The sequence below is a fragment of the Arvicola amphibius genome, chromosome 6, assembly GCF_903992535.2.
Source record: "Arvicola amphibius chromosome 6, mArvAmp1.2, whole genome shotgun sequence".
In the NCBI taxonomy this organism is placed as follows: domain Eukaryota; kingdom Metazoa; phylum Chordata; class Mammalia; order Rodentia; family Cricetidae; genus Arvicola; species Arvicola amphibius.
Window position 1 is genome coordinate 52,018,461 of NC_052052.2, and position 17,513 is coordinate 52,035,973.

General features: G+C 46.6%; 1 long non-coding RNA gene across 3 annotated transcripts; it reads right to left on the reverse strand.

Annotated features, from left to right (window-relative positions):
• Positions 1 to 12,645: 12,645 nt before the first annotated feature.
• Positions 12,646 to 17,507, reverse strand: LOC119816948. 3 transcript variants are annotated; one of them, XR_005285851.1, is made up of 3 exons: positions 15,450 to 17,507; positions 14,983 to 15,204; positions 12,646 to 13,420 (listed from the first exon to the last, which is right to left on the reverse strand). It is a non-coding gene; the product is annotated as an uncharacterized LOC119816948 (long non-coding RNA). The 3 variants fall into 3 exon arrangements; XR_005285850.1 differs by lacking the exon at positions 14,983 to 15,204; XR_005285849.1 differs by having other exon boundaries at positions 12,646 to 15,204.
• Between the last annotated feature and the right edge of the window lie 6 nt (positions 17,508 to 17,513).

The window sequence follows — 17,513 nt, forward strand, 5'->3', positions numbered from 1 at the left end:
TCAGGTTTCTTAGCTCCAGGCTTCCCTCAGTAGTTGCCAACATCCTTCAGATAAATGGAAGTCAGCTGGATCTATAGAGCCTTCAGCGGTTCTGTTGGGCTGGTTCATACGGCCCGAGGCAAATGAGCCCCACAGTGAATGTGCCAGCAGGCTGAAAAGTCAGTGAACCTGGTAGCTGCTGGCTGAGCCCTAAATTGGAAGCCTCAGAATGAGACAGAAGCTAACTTTGCAGCTCCAGGCTGAAGCAGAGAACCCAAGCAACCCAGAGAGTCTCCGGTGCAGGACTGTGTCCCCAAACTGCAGAAGCCGAGTCTGACGTGCACAGATCACAGCTACAGAACACACTCAAGAATGGTGGGCAAGTGGCAAGAGCGAGTCTCTCTTAAATCCACTCTTTTGGTTGGTCCAAGCTCCCCGCCTATTGGATGGTACCAGTCATATTCAGTGTGCATCTTCCTCAGTGAGTCATTGAAAATACCTTAAAAGACACACCCAGACATGTACTCCAACCAACTGTGCAGGTATCTGCGTGGGTCAGTTTTCTGCCATTATAACAAATTACTTGAGGTAATCAATATAAAAAAATAAAAGATTTGTTTTGGCTCTTGGTCCGAGGTCAGGGGTATCCAGTCTTTGGAGCTCTGACGGGGCTTTCACACGGCAGCAGCAGGGAATGGATGGGGAAACAGAAGCTTTCCCATCACAGTTAGGAAAAACAAAACCAAAAGGAGAGGCTTGGGGAGTTCCACAGTTACTCTTCAGAACATGTCCCAACAGCCTAAAGACCTTCCATTAGGACTCACAGCCATAACAGTGACCAGAATATTAGTGAATATTCCCTGAGTCCCAATTCCCGTGACAAGGACTGGTTGAGAGGGGGTAATGGTTGCTTTCTGGCCGGCAGCGTCTCTTGGCTAAGGAATGCTGCTGAGGTTCAAGTATCGAATGACCCTCATATAGATACATGTTCAAAGTTTGTTTCAGTGAGAGGCGGCTGTGATGGACAGAACCTTTAATCTCTGACCTAGCAGCTGTGGCAGGGGGGTTGTGGGCTAAGCCATCAGCAAGTGGCTTGAAAGCCGTGTGCTAAGTGCATTTTTGATTGAACTCATTTGATCCTTTCAGAAATCATAGGCATGTTTACTATCTGCATTTGGTCCTAAGATGGAAAATAAAACAGACTGAGGGCTCATGGTTGGGTTTGGAAACATCGTGGGTGTTGGCTATGGAGCTTGAACTTCTTGTGTTCAACACCTAGGGTAGCATTTTGAACAGGAAAAGAACATAAGGAAAAAAGCCTTTTCAGAAAGCACCTCTGACTCTAGAGTATTCCATGGATTGGACTGGGAGGAAATCCTGCTAGGAAACTGGCTAGTAAATATTAGGAGGCAGAAGCAAGATTCAAGGTGGTTTTGAAAGATGGGCTAAATGTACCCACAGTGGAATTTCACAAGCCTAAATGTCAGGCTCTGGACAAGACTCTACCATACCAACGGCTCCAGGAAACGGCTGTGAGACGTGACTTAGCAGTGCAGCCCTGGAGAAGGAAGCCAAAAGCTTCCAAGGAGGAGGCAGCTAGGGTGGATGTGGGGGTGGGGATGTGGGGGTGGAGGGTGAGTCAACAGAGGGTGTGTCTGCCAAAAGGATCCTTGCTCCTTGGCTTCTTCGTAGAACGCCAGTGTTGGGGACTGAGGGAACAGTGTGGCTCTGGCTAGACTTCCCCAAGTCAACCCTGTTCACTTCAGGCCCCACAGTTTGAATAGAGCCACGAATCTTTGTTGATCTCTCATATGCCAGCATGTATGCCACTACTTTATCGCACACTTGGCTATGAGCCCGTCAGCAAACCTGTGGGGCTAGAACGGCCTCTTGTTTCACAGATAAGGAAACTAAGGCTCAGAGAAAGTTGCCTAAGCTCTACTATGTAGCACAAGGCCAACTTGGGACTCAAACCCAGATCTCCCATCATTGTGAGGGCCGTGTACCTGAGCAATATTCTGGCTTCTCCATCCCGAAGGATGCTGGTGAAGCAAAACACGTTCTGGAGAAACACACAGAGATAAAGTCGGGAGCCAAGACACTAGTGGGATGGGGGTGGAGATGCTAAGCGTGCAAGCTGTCCACACAGAACCCACATACACACCTGTGTGGTTCTTTGGGGACCAAAGAGTCACCGTGCTGACATCTTAACATGTTGGTCTTTCCCAGAGTCACTCAGATGGGAGGCACAAAACAGGTTCCCAGGAAAGAGCCACTGTTTTGTTTGTTGGGTGCTCCAGGCCGGAATGCCAAGGACAAAAAGAACATTTTCTCTCTGCATGGTAACTCCAAGAACAGAAAGGTATGGGGGGTTGAACACACCTCCCGAAGGGTTAAGGCAGCCTACCTAATGGCTCAGTTCCCTGGAAAATAAACCTTTTCTGATGCCCCAGACTTAAGGTCTCTGCCTCTTATCAGTCCTGCACCTCTGAGAGTCTGTGCCAAGCTTCCTGCACTTCTAAGAGCCTGTGCCAAGCTTCCGGCACTCTGAGAGTCTGTGCCGTGCTTACAGTACTTCTGACCACGCCTGCGTTCGGAGACACCTCTTTAGACATAAAGGTTTTATGTTAAGAATGACAAGAAACTCCCTTGCCACCTGCCCCTCTGCCCACCTGAAGCGGGATTCTAAGAGAAGGTACAGGTGGGAGGAGCAACCTGGACCCAGACTAGCCCTTTAACGCTCAGCTTCCTGTATTGTGAACATGCTCAGCAGACTGTTGAGTGTTTTGCAAAACTCAGGAATGCAATGCTTCTTATTAATTCTGTCATCAAACACGAAACTTTATACCTAAAGATGTGTTCCCTGCACAGGAGTTGGCTGGAACTGCAGTGACTGTGGCATGGGCTTTCAGGAGCGCAGGACTGAGGAGGCTGAGACCTGGGAGTCTGCAAGTACCAGAAGGATTCTTTTCTGGAGTAGTGGGCCACCAGGAAGAGCCCAGCTAGGCTTCCTTACCCTTTTAGGAGGTCTACTCCAATCATCCTTGCAGAGAGAGGGTCAGGGAGGGAGTCGCTTTTCTCAGGGTCCCCCAGACTCCGAGCTTCCCTCTCTCAAATCATAGCACCCCTACTGGTATCTGCCCTTTGGGCTTCTGTTTACCCACAAACTAAAAATCTGGGAGCCAAGTTCCTCTCCTGCTTACTCAAAACCGCCTTGCTACCCAGGGCTGAATGAGTGAGTATATCTGAAGAGAAGATACTGGCAATGGTGCAATGCCAAGCTCAAACTCCTACCAGAGCCGAGCAAAACCCTAAGCAAACGATCTGAGCCCTTGGAGGCTCCCAGTCCCAGGTAGCATGCAAGCAGGAAGAAGTAAGCTGGAATGAAGGCCTGGGTTGGTCCTCTGTCTCCTCAGGGTCAAGAGGAAGAGAACAGTCTGGACCAGTCAGCCACCCTGAGGCAGACACAAGAGGCAGTCTCAGAGGGCTTGCTGCACTGCCACCCTGAGGGGCTTGAAGTGGGGAAGGAGGTTCTCAGCCACTTTTTCCTCATGAAAAGTGCACCCTGAGCCTTCTAATTAAGCGTCTTCATGACCTCAGAGGTCATGGTCACCTTCCTGTCCTTCCTACCTCTCCCCTTTCCCCCAGATCTGCCTCTCCCTTCAACCGTGGGAGCTAGATGGGCCTTGTGTGGAAGACGTGGTTTCTCTGCTAAGAATGGGGGGGGGGCAGTCTGGTTTCCTGGACTTTATGGCTCCACGTCCTGTGCTCAGACCCCCAATTTACGTCTTGCACTGGGGAGACAGGAGGAGTAATTACCACTCCTGGAGCTTTGAAGGTCGGTTTGCTCTGTGGCAACAGAGGTGTCAAGTGTGATGATTAGCATTAATAATCATTCTTATTAGCAGCAGGGCTTAGTTCTTTTGAAAGGTAAAGTAGTCCTGCAGTGATTTCCCAACTTCCGAGGTTCCCTCCAGTATTAAGTTTTGTTCTTCAAAAGGGCAACACCGTGGCAGAATGCAGGGGAACTGGGAGCAGAGCCATGGGCCTCCTGTAAAGATCATAGGCCACTTCTGGTCACAGACAGAGAGACGGCATTGGCAAGACTCACTGGGAATGAGACATTGGACAATTTCTCCAGGTACCCAAAAGGATCCTGCCTCTCTCCCCGGAGTCCCTCTTCTCTCTTCTTCCCATAAGCTTCTGCAGCAGGGTGCACCGGGCTTCATGCGCTCCTTTGATGGTACTTTTCTAACCCTGGACTGTTACATATGCGAGTCCATCCACCCTAAAGGCCTTCTCCCACCGTGATGCTTACTGTCAGGCACCCCGTGAGACTCTCACATGCTGCTGGGTGCTCCAGACCTTCCTTTTGCAGTGTAGATATCTGTCCATCCCTGTGATGCTGGGATGTTGTCCATTCACTCACCCCATTCTCTACCTTGCTCTGACAGAGTGAACACGTAAGTACCTATTCTGTTCTTTACACCTGGCTAACCTGAAACTGAATAGAGGGCTGAAAAGATTTCCCATCAGTGCAACCTTCCTCCAGAGACCTGCACGTGTGTCTCCAGAACTCGAACAGGCTGAGGAGCCAGATTCTTCTGGATCTTTTATTGTTTAAATTCTGCCGTGCATCCGATTGGGGGTGGCCATGTCTCTGTGTGTTCTCTCCTCCACTCAGACATACTAGAAAGCCTGAGACCCGAGGCAAGCCAGTCTTAATTCCTACCCGTGGCCAAGGTGACTTACGCAGGGCATGCATGTGACCCAGCCAGGCCAATGGCAGAGTGGCTATGGGACTTTACAGTCTGCTCTTCCTTTCACTCACCGAAGTGAAAATGGAAAGCCACATTGCATGTATGGTACCATCTACTCTTCTGTTACACATATTCCTTCCTACAAATCTGAAGAAGAGCTACACAGCGTTGGGAGGCAAACCTGGAGCCCTGCCAATCATTCTGCTTGCCGTGGGTAGGAAGCCCACGAGCACTATGGTGAATTGAATGAAAACGGCCCTCACAGACTCAGATATTTGAATATTTGATTTCACAGTTAGTGGAACTGAGAAAGAAAGATTGGGAGGTATGACCTTGTTAAAGAAAGTGTGTCACTATGGTGGGCTTTGATGTTTCAAAAGCCCAAGCCAGACCAGTCTTGCTCTCTTTGCCTACTGCCTGCCTATCAGGACTAAGCTCTCAGTCACTGCTCCAGAACCAGGCCTGCCTGCGGGTGCCACGCTCCCCACCATAATGGTCATGGATAGACCCTTCAAAACTGCAAGCAAGCCCCTGGTTATAGTAAGAAGACCACTTGTTCTTTCCTGGCTGCCCAGACTCCTGAAATAACCACACAGAAACTGTATTATTTAAATCACTGCTTGGCCCATTAGCTCTAGATTCTTATTTACATCTTAATTTTACCCATTTCCATTATTTTATATTTTACCATAAGGCTCATGGCCTACCTGCAAGGTTCTGGCATGTCTGTCTCTGATGGTGGCTCCATGGCTTCTCTCTGACTCTGCCTCCTTTCTCCCAGCATTCAATTTAGTCCCGCCCCCCCCCCCCCCCCCCCCCCCCCCGTCCACCTAGCTCTACTCTACCTATCACAGGCCTAAGACAGTTTCTTTATTAACCAGTGGTACTCACAGCATACAGAGGGGAATCCTACATCACCCAAACAAATGCTTTCTTTCGTAAATTTCCTTCATTGTGGTGTCTCTTCACAGCAATAGGATGGTGACTAAGTCAAAGAATGTCAGAGAAAAATCTGAGTAGACAATAAGTAGAGTTGGCTAGAGGCACAGTGGGGGACACATGGAGCTAGCCCCAGGAGGCTGGATCCATCCATGCCCTTATCACCATTTATCAGAGCTTAGCTAGATCATGTTTGGGTTTCTTTAACTTGGGCTTACTGGCATCAGGAAATAACATACTAATAAATACCTCTTCTTATTTCATTCATGTCCACTGGGTCCCACAAAGGATGAATGCTAATACTTTTCAGTGGTCTTACTCTCCGATATATTACTTATTAATATCGTTTCCTCAGTGAAGCAAGTAAAATCCACCTGTTTTAGAGGTTGTCTGACTGAGGCTCTGAGAAGCACACAGACCTGGGTCCCACCGCTATTACGGAATGCCAGATCCTATGCTAGAGTCTCCATGGAGTTGCATGTCTTCATGTTAAAATCTCATGGCTCTACGCACTGAAAACAAGGCAGTTTGGCTAGCTGGCCTCCTGAGAGTCTCTCTACTTCCTGCTGTGGGTATTTTCCCACTGCTGTGACAAAACGCCAGACAAGAGCAAACTTAAAGGAGGAAGGGTACACTTTGGCTCACAGTTGGAGGGCACACTCCATCCTGGTGAGAAAGTATGGTGGCAGGGCCATGAGGCAGCTGACAGTGCTGTATCTTGAAGAAGGATGGAGAGAGATGCTAGTGTTCAGCTTGCTTCCTCCTTTGTATTTGGCCCAGGACCCTAGTCCAGGTACTGCCTCCTTAGTTAAACCCAGCCTAGAAACTCCACCACAAACACAACCAGAGGTTTTTCTCTGAGTTGATCCTGTCATGATTAGAGTATCAACTCGCACCCACCTCTACGAAAGCTAATGTGCATCTCCTTCTATCACACCACCTCTAAGGAGGCTAGTGTGTATCTCCTTTTCATCTCTACACTGCAATCTCTCAGGATCTCCCTGCAGAGCATCTAATCCTACCACACATTGTTTGGCCTCAGCAGCCTCCAGGAACCTTGATGTAAGAGTTTATTGTATTGAGATATTTGGTGTAGTGGTTTGAATAAGAAGAGCTCCTAGAGGCTCATGTATTTGAATGCTTACTCATCAGGGAGTGAAGTGGCAACACTGGAGAAGTATTAGGAGGTGTGGCCTTGTTGGAGGAACTGTGTCACTAGGGGTGGGCTTTGAGGTTACAAAAGCTCAAGCCAGGCCCAGTGTTTCTCTCTGTGTGTCTTCCTGCTGCCTACGGATCCTGATGTAGAACTCTCAGCTACTCTCTAGCACTGTCTCTGCCTGCACACCACCATGCTCTCCACTATAATGATAAAGGACTAAATCCCTAAAACTATAAGCAAACCCCAGTTAAATGCTTTATTTTATAAGAGCTGCCATGGTTATGGTGTCTCTTCACAGCAATAGAAAACTAACTAAGACACTTGAGAAAGAAGGTTCCCGGGAGAGGCAGAAGCAATGACAGGATGTTGCAAAAAACGTTCCACTTTCACTGGCAAAGATATAGATAAAAAAAAAAAAATGGGAAGTTGAAAATGATTTTTGTAAAGCCCTACAAAATCAGTCTTAAATCTGGACCCACTGATAACTGACATGTTGGGCAAGCCACTACATACCTTATTTCTCTATGTAATCATCTTTGAAAATTTATGTGTTTGTGTGTGTCTGTATATGGATGTGTGTGCATATGAGTGTATAATATGTATGTATATGTGTACATATGTGTGTGTTTGTGTGTGTATATGTGTGTTTGTTTGTGGTTTGTGTGTGTTTGTATATGTGTGAATGGGTTTATTTTCAGTGTATGTGTGTGTTTGTGGTATATGTGTGTATGTGTTTGTGGTAAGTATATGGGTATGTATGTGTGTGCACGTATGTATGCGTTTGTGGTATATGTGTGGGTGGTCTGTGGTATGTGTATATGTATGTGGTGTGTGTATATATGTTGTGTGCATGTGTATATGGTGTGTGCATGTGAATGTGTATATGTGTTGTGTGTGTGTGTGTGTGTGCATGTAATCTCCCAAGGGTACCTAGCATATGGTAGCTGCCCAGTAAAATTTTCTTCCCCTTTTCTTCTTTTTGCCTCAAAAAAATCATGTTTTGTTCTCCCAGTGGAAATCCAGAAGGAAAGAGCTGTGTAGCCCAAAGAAATGCCCACTATACTTCCCAGCAGTACCCATTTCCTTCTCAGCCCTGAAGCTCCTTCTTGCTTCTGCTGTTCTGTTACCTCTCATCCTTCATCCAAATCCCACCCTCCCAGATCTGTCTGCAGAATATTTTCTTGGATGATTAATTTGCACCCAGGTTTGACCTAACAACATCTTTCTATGGAGAGTATTGTCTTTTCCAACACAGAAAATGGAAGGAAGCCAAAAAAGGGAGGTTAGGGTCTTGAGAATGGAAAAGGAGTGCAGCAGATATGAGAGACCTATTGTCTCAAGGGCTTTCCCCAAGGAATATAGTAATAGCCACAGGAAAGATCAGCGCACACCCGACATTATATTTACAATCACTGCACCAGGTTCTCTATGTTTGTCATCTTGCCCTCACACACTTCTTTCTCTTATGGTCCAATGTTGCGCAGCCTTCAAGGCTCAGCACAAGAACCTTTTGATGTAACATGAATCAGCTCATGTGTCTGACCGATGCCAACAATAGGTGTCGTGAATCTAAGCAGGACAGACGTCTAAGAAGCTTAGGGATTCCGTACTCCCTTTTAAATTATTTATGTATTTATTTTTGGATCAGGGATCCCGTACTCCCTTTTAAATTATTTATGTATTTATTTTTGGTTTTCTAAGATCTTGCCACATACCAAGGCTGGCTGTGTTTGAACTCATTATGTAGCCCAAGCTGGACTTGAGCCTATGGCAATCCTCCTGCCTCAGCATCCCAAGCACCAGGATACTTGTGCGTGCCATCAGGGCCATGTTTGTTTGTTTGTTTGTTTATATTGGCGACTGAATCTCAGACCTTGCACAAGCTAGGCAAGTGCTCTAGCACTGAATACATCCCCAGGCCTAAGATTCTCCTTAAACATGGTATTTGTCTCCTTTCTCTACTCCAGTAACTGCTACTACTGCTGCCACAGTTACTTTTATGTCTCTCTTCCTTTTTAAATGCCTGTAAATCAGGGACTGGAGATGTAGCTAAGGCTAAGTGGTTAAGTACACTGGCTACCCTTGCACAAGACGTGGGTTTGAGCCCCAGTACCCACATGGAGGCTCACAGTCCTTAATTCCAGTTCCAGGATATTTGATACCATCTTCTGACTTTGCAGGCCCCAGACACATATGTGGTGCACATACACGCAGGCAAATCATGCACATACATACACAAGCAAAAATACAAGTAAAATTGAAAGAATTTAACATAAAACTCTAAAATTAATGTGACCAGTTAGCAGCTTCCGCTTGCCTGGTCTTAGCACAGAGGACCTGCTTCTTGAGAACTGGTTCAGTCTTCAGCACACTGGGCACTAACAGTAGCAATACCAGTCCAAAAAAAAAAAAGTTTTACAAGCAACTCCCTCAGCTGCTGTTCTTCAGATATTCACTACGTATGCAGTTCCTCCATGGTTTTGACTAATGGGATCTACGTGGTGTTATTTCACCGTACTGTGGACCCAAGACCTTTTCAGCTTTTCCTTGCTACACCCTAGAATAATATCTTCCTGTGAAATCAACTCGATTGTATGAAAACTGCTGTATTTCTATGGAGAAGCATTATGTCTGGGCAAAAGGCCTTAAAAGTATGTGTTTTTCCCACTTTAACGTAGAGATTTCTATTTAGAGACTGGCTTGGTGTGGTCAGCCAGTAATAAAATCCGTCAGCAGCCCTCCCTGCCCTGCTCTTTCCAGCTCCTGCTACGTTCTAGCAGCTGTGGCATTTTAAACAATTGCGCACTTGCGGGAATCAGGGCCGCCTAATCCAATTCTATTAACACCTTAGGCATTCCTCGTTAGTGAGGATCGTCCATTAACTTAGTTGAAATAGAAACCTCTGGAGCACAAGTGAAGCAGTGGTACAGTGTGTGCCTCTGTGCGCAAGGTTCTGGGTTAAATGGACAGCAGTCCCCAAAACATAAATTAGTAATTAATTAATTATAAATAAATAAAAAGTTGTTGTAGTTTCTACTAATCGATTGTGTTCTTTCTAACTAGGGACACAGAAAGCCAAACCCAGACTCAGACAGCTAGCGGTCCTTCAAGTATTGAAGAATGTGTACATAACTTTCCTCTTGCCCTCCTCTTCTACCAGTCCCCTCAATAGTGGCCAGGGTAATAAGATTTTGAGATCTTAGTCACTGCCCTCTAAATTTGTTCCACTTCCCTTCCCTTGAAAATTGCCTGATCTGAACAGTAGTGTAGAACTAGCCCTCCACCCTCTTGCTTCTTGAGTAAATGCCTAACTATATAACCAGTGATCGTGTGTGTGTGTGTGTGTGTGTGTGTGTGTGTGTGTATGCGCGCGCACACGTGCATGAATGTGTTGCCACTTTAAACACAGTACACAGATTCACTAGGTGGATGCAGAATGAAGATTGTTGAAAACACAAGAAGTAAAGACATTTACTTTTAGTTAACTTGGGGTTAAATAGTATCTCTCTAAAATATATAGCCACCTGGAAACTCAGAATATAATATTACACAAATAGCTATTCCAGATGTAAGCGAAGGCTCTCTAGTATGAGGGCACTAATCCATCTTGCGAATGGAGAAAACCGTGGAGGCTAAGGCAGAGGAGAGACAATATGAAGACGCAGGGAGTAGCTTAAGTGACCTTTCGCGCTGCTCTGACAAATGCCTGACATTACCAACTTGAAGAAGGCATTTCTTTTGGTTAGTTTAAGAAAATACACAGTTCATCAGGGCAGGGAGGCACAGCAGCAGGACTGTGAGGTGTCTAGTCAGGCCATCTGCCCAAGGAAGCAGAGTAGGAAATACCTGCAGTTAGTTCCAGGATCCCAGCCCATAGGAGGTACCTTGGGTGGGCGAATCTTCCTTCCTCAGTCACACTTCCCTGGGGACACTCTCAGAGAGACACATAGGTGAGTCTAAATCCCGTCAGGCTGAAAGTGAAGACGAACTATCGTAGGAAGAGACTAAGTAATGATAGAGGCAGAAATGAGAATGCACAGAACTCTGAGAACTGCCGAGAAATCCCAGCCACCGCCACAACCTTGTTGGGAACAAGGACAGCTTCCCCCTTGTGGCCTTCAGAGACAGCGTGACTTCAGACTTTTAATCTCCAGAACTGTGGGAACGGAGTTGGTGGCTGTTAAGTCTTCTGGCTTGTGGTGACTTGTTACAACCTCTCATAGGTGGGCACGGGAATGCCGCTTCTTTAATCTTCCTCTTTACACTCATCCCTAAAGAATGCTGTGTGATTATTGAGGAAACATTCAACTAAATTAGGAGACATGGCTTCAAAAACTGATTTTACTGCTCACCGGTTGAATGGCATCAAAAGTAACCTAGGCTCTTGGAGCCTCAGTTTGATCGTTAGAGAAAATAGAAACACGCATACGTGGCACACAGGATCAGTTCAGTGACCAAGAGTGGAAAGGAGCAGGAATTTTACAGCCTTTTCAGACACCAGCTATTTGATGCTTGCTTGCTCCCTCCTCCTGCCCCCTTGTTGTTGAGCAAGTTTTCTAGAGGATTCTATTTTTATTTCCTGTATATTCTTTATGAATTCTATGATTTTAGTCCTTTTTAAATTAGCTTTTTAACCTTGTACATTTTTTGGTTTTTTTTTTTTTGTTTTTTTTTTTTTAGCTTGTCTTGGTGTTATTTTGCATCTTGTTCTCCAGATTCGTTTGTTAGATATTCAGTTGCTTACATCTCATTCATTCTAATTTTTAGGTGAGAACACAAAGACTAGGAATTGGCTTTTAACTTTTGACTATGACTGTGGCTGTATTCTGCCTTCATATCAGGTACCTTTATTTTCAGTTTATTAAATGGTTTATAATTGCATATTTTTATATCACTATTTTCTGAGTTACTATTAGCGTATTAGCTCACATTGTACCTTGACCTAACTGATCTAAGAACTTGTCATCATTATGCATAAGCTATAAAATTTAAAATTTTTGGCAAATAGCTTTCTCAATAGCATCTTTTAGGTAAAATATATCATGGCTGATGAAACACATGCACACACACATACACGCATGCACACACACACACACACATTCTTATCATGAAATCAGCAATCCCAGAATGTCAACAGTTTGGGGGATTCAGATAATTTTTTAAATGGTTGCATTGCTAAAATGTCTGAATGCTTAGACATAATGAATACATAAATGTATTATGCTCAGAAATTCTTAAAAAATACTGCAGTTCCACCCATACCTTTATTATCAGCAGGGCTCAGTGGCACCGACCTCTCAGGACTCTAGAGCAAGCATCAGTGTTTTGTAAGGCTGAATACAAAGCCTATTTCCCTGTAGAGTCTTTACAGACCATCCTTGTCATATCATGTGCTTTGTCTACCAGTCTAGAATTCCACTGTGGCTAACAAACCACAGTGTAAACTCCTTCAGAGTTAAGACCATGTCTCATACTTCTTTCTATACCTTCAGATAACCCCTGGCTTCTCCCTTCTTTAATCATGCAACAGCAAACAGCAAGTGCCATGAGTGTTTGAGGCCACATTTTATGGGACACCTATGAAAGTGGACTCCAAAATATTAGGTCAGGAGCAAAGCTGGAAAGTGGCACAGTCAAAATAAGCTCTCAAAGGTTAAAGTCAACCCCTGACTCCTGAGAAGCATGATGTGAATATCCCCAAATTTAAGAAATACACATTTGTGTAACCTGAGGGCCTGCTTGTTGGGGTGTCTGTCCTTCCCAGTTCCCACAGCTGGTAAATCCCAAAGAAAACCACAGAGGTCTACATAAGTTATAAACTGATTGGCCCATTAGCTCAGGCTTCTTATTAACTCTTGTAACTTATATTAACCCATTATTCTTATCTATATTAGCCACATGGCTCAGTACCTTTTTCAGCGGGGTACTGACTAGACACCTTCTTAGGTGTCTAGACAGGACTGCGGGAAAAACTTTCTTCTTCCCAGAATATTCTTGTTCTCATTGTCCTGCCTATACTTCCTGCCTGGCTACTGGCCAATCAGAGTTTATTTAAAACATAATTGACAGAATACAGAATTGTCCCACACCACATTTGGATCACAGGAAGCAGGAAAAAAAAGTCGGGCTGACCTGTCCACCCACTACGGCACCCACAGCTCATGTTCTGACAAGTGTAACAGTTGTAGATTTACTTTTCACATTGCTGTGGCAGCAGCTACTTAAGGATGAAGAGTGTCTTCTGGCTCACAGTAGAAAAGGGATTCAGTCCATCACAGCAGGGAAGGCATGGCAGCAGGAACACAGGGCAGATAGTCACATGATCTACAGTCAGAATCCAGAGCACAGACAGGACTCCACCCTCCAGGCTCACCCTTGTGACTCCAACAAGACTCCGCCTCCTCAAGGCTCCATGATCTTTCCAAACAGCACCACCAGCTGGAAACCAAGCACTCCAATGTGGGAGCCAATGAGGGACATTTCTCTTTAAATCACAGTGGGGATAATGGCAGTGGGCACACAGGTAAGACAGATGCCAACTCGGCACCCCCTCTGTGCATGCTCACTGATGCCCTTAGCAGACCTGTGAAACAGACAAACAAGACCATTATCTGCATTTTGGATAGTAGGTGTTTAAAGTTCAAAAAAGATTAATCTTTCCAAGGTCAAAAAACTAGCAGAGGGTTGAAACAGAAGTAAGCCAAGATCTTCTGTGTCCTGCCCTCGTCTCTAACTCTTCAGGCTACAGTGACTCCAAACTGCTTTAGGAACGCTAGACGTAAGTGTGTGCATTTCATCACCAACTTGAATGACCAGATTGCCACCCATGGAATTTCCTCTGGATAAACATGTGCTTGAAGACACTGGAGAATGAACACACAATCCCTGCCCTCAAGAAGCCCACAGACTTGTCACGCGATAACTGCAATGCATGAGACAAATCATATCTGCTGTGAAGGGTATGACAGAACCGAGGAAATTAATAAAGATATTAAGCAACATTTGTTGGGCATTTACTATGCAAAGACTTGGGGCAAGAGCATCACTGGGGGAAAGGTATGGAGAGGAGATATTATTTTAGGGAAGCCAGAGACTGACTGGAAGGGGTTGGCCTGCCGCTAGAGAGTCCAGAACGGCTGAGCTCTCCCTGTTCTGGACCTGGCTCCAAGGGAGGCACAGATGGCCAAGGCTATTTGTTTGTAGGTTACATTTCTCCCCCTGAGCAGATTCCAAATTCCAGTTTCCAAAGAAAAGAGAAAACAGACTTATTGGGCCAAAGGCTTTCCCTGAGAAGTGTCCTTGTGGCTGTGTGCCAGCACAGGATTCCCCCCATAGCCCAGCCCAGCAGTCGGCAGGCTGGAGCCTTCCTCAAATCCTTCACTAAGGCAGGGATTAGAAGTCATTCCCTGGGAGGCTTTCAACAGAGTCATGTGCCCAGCAGCTCTGCCCCAGTATTTCAGCCCGCCCAGCTTTGGCATGCATCCTGGTGACGTTTCGGTGCCTAACAGGCTCGCCCTCCTCTTTCCTGTTTGGCATGGCCCTGTGCTTCCTGCCGAACCACATCTCCTCTGAATGTTCCCTAACAGTGGTGTTCCCAACCCTTGACCCCCAAACCAGGGTAGATGGTGGCTCTGACTTTGGTACTGGACAGATCCACGGAAGCGAGTCTGCTAGCAGCCAATCTGTTGCCGTGCAAGTAGACTAGTGCCGTCTGTCTACTCTTGTGCCCCAGCACCATGCACATTTCTGCACATCCTGTACCCCTAGCCCCTGCCCATCCCTGTACATCCCCTGTCTATGAGCCAGTCCCAAACCAAGGATGGGAGGAGAGGAACATTCCACCTGAGTGCAGACGGTAAAAGGACATGGGTGTGTTATCTGTTCCAAACTCTCAAAAGTAAACAAAAAAGAATCAATGGGTCAGGTTTTGTTTTGTTTTAATCACACAGAGGGAACTCTGCAGTGTCACGGGAAGTGGGGAAAGGACATTTCTTTCCTGACGTGTGGGAAGAACAAGGGCATCTAAGTCAGAGGCCTCTGCTCAAATCCCAGCTCAGCTGGCTACCAACCCTGGGTGAAATGTCTATCCTCCTTGCCCGCTGTGCTAAGGTCTCAGCAGAAGGGCAAACATTTGGTAGGTATTACCAGCCTGAGCAGTGAGTTCTCGTGCCGCCCCTTCCTCCCTGGGATCTGAAGGCAGCCTTGCCGGAGCGCTGGTCTGTTTTACTTCACAGGCTCTTGGTCACCCGTGAAGCTGAGTCACCCTGAGTTCCTCCTACCTCGGGGCTATGCTCTCCAGAAAAGGATGTGTGTCTGTGCCAGCGCCAGGTTCTGAGTGGACACGCTGTTCCGGGAACCCTGCAAGAGCTGACAGGGGATGTGAGGTTGCTCACACAGGCCTGGGCCTCAGTGGCCCTAGGGTTTCTTCGTGCGAGGCATTTCCAGTGACGATGCAGACATGTAAGCCAGGAAGGGCAGGGGTGTTCGTGAGAAAGCATGCGTGGCAGCCAGCACCCTGGTAGGTACCCAGAGGAACCCCAGTGGTCTTCCAGGGGGAGAGGAGTTAGACTGAAGGCCAGGAGACAAAGAAGAAGAAAACAGTATTACCATACCTTCTCTCAGTACTTTCTAAGACAGCTCTCATGTCTGCTCCCGAATGTCTGCTTGTTTGGAGGGGGCAGGATTATCTCCTCTTCCAGAAGAAAAGTAGAAGCTTTAGTGAAGTGATACCATTTCCTGAAGTCACGCCAGTTTAGCTGTGGTCTGGTGTGGCCTGGTCACCTGCACTCATGTGGCTCACTTCACAAACAGGTGCAAGTGCCCAGTGTCCTAGTGGCTGGAGCACAACCCAAGGAAGGAGGCAGGGCATGTGCGGACCTCTGCCTCACAGATAAAGAACTGGAATTCAGAGAGGATGAGAAGGACACAAGAAAGAGGGCAGAACTCAGGCCTCAGAAGGAGCAATCAACAGCCTCTCTGGTATAGGGGGGTGGGTAATCATTTCCTTATTCTTTCAGCATCAGATCTAAGCAGGGATGCCAAACATCTAGACGTGGTCTGCCAATGAAAGCCAACACCCTCCAGCGGCTCTGATGCCCTGTTAATGCCACCACCAAATCTTCATATTAAAACACAGTTCTCACTTGCTCTGGTGCTGCATGGTGAAATCCTAGCACTTCGGAGATAGCGGCTGGAACAGCTCAAGCTTGAGGCCAGCCTGGGCTACATAATGAGATACACACAGGAAGAAGGAAGGAAGGGATGGGGGAGGGAAAAGAAAGGAAGACAAGAAGCATGCAAAATGGGGAGGGAACACAGGTCCAAAGACGGATTAGCCAGTGGAAGTGATGACCAGTTGAGGTGGATGTGGAAGACAGAGGCAAGAAAGAGCTCAAGAGTTCAAGGTCATACTTGGCTATTAAAGAGTCTCTGCCAGACAAAATCACACAGCCCGGCCTAAGTTCCTGTGCTAGTCTAGACTACAGATTGAGACGCTGTTTCAAAACCAAGGAAAAAAAGAGAAGGACAGAGGAAAGGAGGAAGAAATGGGGGAGACTGCGCAACAATCTCAAGACTCCTTGCCAATAAAAAGTAGATAGTCAGCTCTACCTCTATCATAGATTCTTTTGGCTGTTGTTTGAGACAGGGTCTTGTGACATAGCCCGGTCTGACCTTGAACTCCCTTCCCCTTTCCTCAGCCCAGTGTTCAGGTTCTAGGGGTAAACACCTGGCTTATCATATTTTACAAAACCTCAGATTATATGTTCTCCTCCTCCCATCCATCCTCCAGCTTAAGGTCCCCCACCAATTCTACAGGAAGGTATAAAGGTGCTGCAGATAGATCTAGAGAGTTCCACATGGGACCCTGTATGCACAAGAATTAAGGAGACAACACTGGATGACGTATAAGCCAGGAATAACACATGTGCATTATCTGGTCATGATTGGTGTGGATCCTGAAAAGCAGGAGTTCTCGTGACCATTCAGGGGTGGGGAAAGAGCCAGAGTCCCAGAGACAAGTGGAGAGAACCTGCTTGTGGAGCGTCTTCCGTGTTCTAGGAGGGAAATGAGGCAGAGAGCAGAGAAGGAGCTCGTGGAAGCCCGTCCAGCTTTGCAGAGGTGTGCAGAGAGCGAGAACCCAGGCCCCTCTGGCTTCACATTGCTAGCCTGCCCTCTGGGAACATAGCTATTCTCCCTCAAAGGCAAGCGGTGGCAAACCTCTGAAGACACTATCTTCTTCCTGCCTGGAGCCCCATGCTTGTTATAGGATAATAATAGCTGCTGAATGCTGCAGTCAGAGACACACGGACGTCCAGACTAGCCCCTTGACTAGGCTGAGCCTTTCAGATGTCATGTCTCGCCCAAGTTTTCATGGGATTCTTCTTTAAAAATTTGCATTTCTATATAAAATTGCAGTTGTTTTATAGGGACAGGGGAGAGCGTGTGTGCCACAGCACATGTGTGGAGTTCAGAGGACAGCTTTTAGGAGCTGGCTCTCTCTTTGCTCCACATCGGACCTGGGGCTTGGTGTCAAGCACCTTTACCTGCTGATCCCTCTCCCTGGCCTGGGGTATGTTTTGTTGTTAGGAGTAGAGGGTACTTGGTGGGTATCTTCAGTGGCCTGTGCCAGCTGTTGTCCTGGAAGACAAGCAGTTTTCTTGTCTCCCCGAGCCTAC